Source organism: Myotis davidii, unplaced genomic scaffold (genome assembly GCF_000327345.1).
Source record: "Myotis davidii unplaced genomic scaffold, ASM32734v1 scaffold68, whole genome shotgun sequence".
Taxonomy (NCBI): domain Eukaryota; kingdom Metazoa; phylum Chordata; class Mammalia; order Chiroptera; family Vespertilionidae; genus Myotis; species Myotis davidii.
Genome location: NW_006300376.1, coordinates 2,279,962 through 2,280,838, shown reverse-complemented (window position 1 = coordinate 2,280,838; position 877 = coordinate 2,279,962).

The following is an 877-nucleotide window of genomic DNA, read 5'->3' as shown; positions in this document are numbered from 1 at the left end:
GCCCAGCGGCTCCCACACCGGACCCGGCGCCAACTCGCTAACCACGCGCGCCGCTCCCCGGGCCCGGCCCAAGTTTCCTTTGTTCCCCTGACCAGCCATCTTAGCCCCCCAAAGAAAAGTCTGCGCCTCCCGCGCGGCGGGCAGCCTCCAGTTCCCGCTCGGACTGCGGCGCGGGCGGAGGGGAGCTCCCTCGGCTTGGGTTTTCTCCGATCCTCGCCGCAGAGGAAGGGGAACTGTGGGGGCTTGGTGGGTACCCCGAGCCTGGCGACGGGAACCGGGCGCCGCCACGCTCGGGCCCTCCCTGGGCTGATCCGCGGGGCTCGCCGGCAGCGCCCAGGCGCAGAGAAATGTGTGTGCTCAGCCCCGCGCGTGTCGCGCCCGCCGCTGGCCCAAGTCGCCGGCTTTGTTTTTGAGCGCCTCACTTCGCCAGCCCCGCCTGCGCGCGGGGACCTCCCGGGTCCGCATCTCCCTGCGAGTAGGGGAACCGCCCGCTGCAGAGACCCGGCAGGCTGCTGGCTTCTGGTCCCCGGCGCCCCTCCCGGCTGCGACCTGCGGACGGGGGCGAGGAGACCACGGCCCGCTCGGAGGGGTGGCCCGGTCCCCACGTGGCTTTGCTCCCAGGTGCCCCCCAAAGAGCAGGAACCTCTCAGGTGCTCCCACTGGAATTCGCCGCTCCTCCGGAACTCCTGGGGACACACTCCTCTGGTCTCCGTTGCAATGCACTCGTTCGTCTTTCCTTTAATGAGCAAAAGCTTTCGGAAGAAGGCATTTACTTTTCCATAGCTGCCATTAGGCAATTTAATGAACGGGAACAAATATTTCCAATTGTGAACATTCTCGAGCATACATCCAAAGTAGAAATAATTTTACTGGTAGA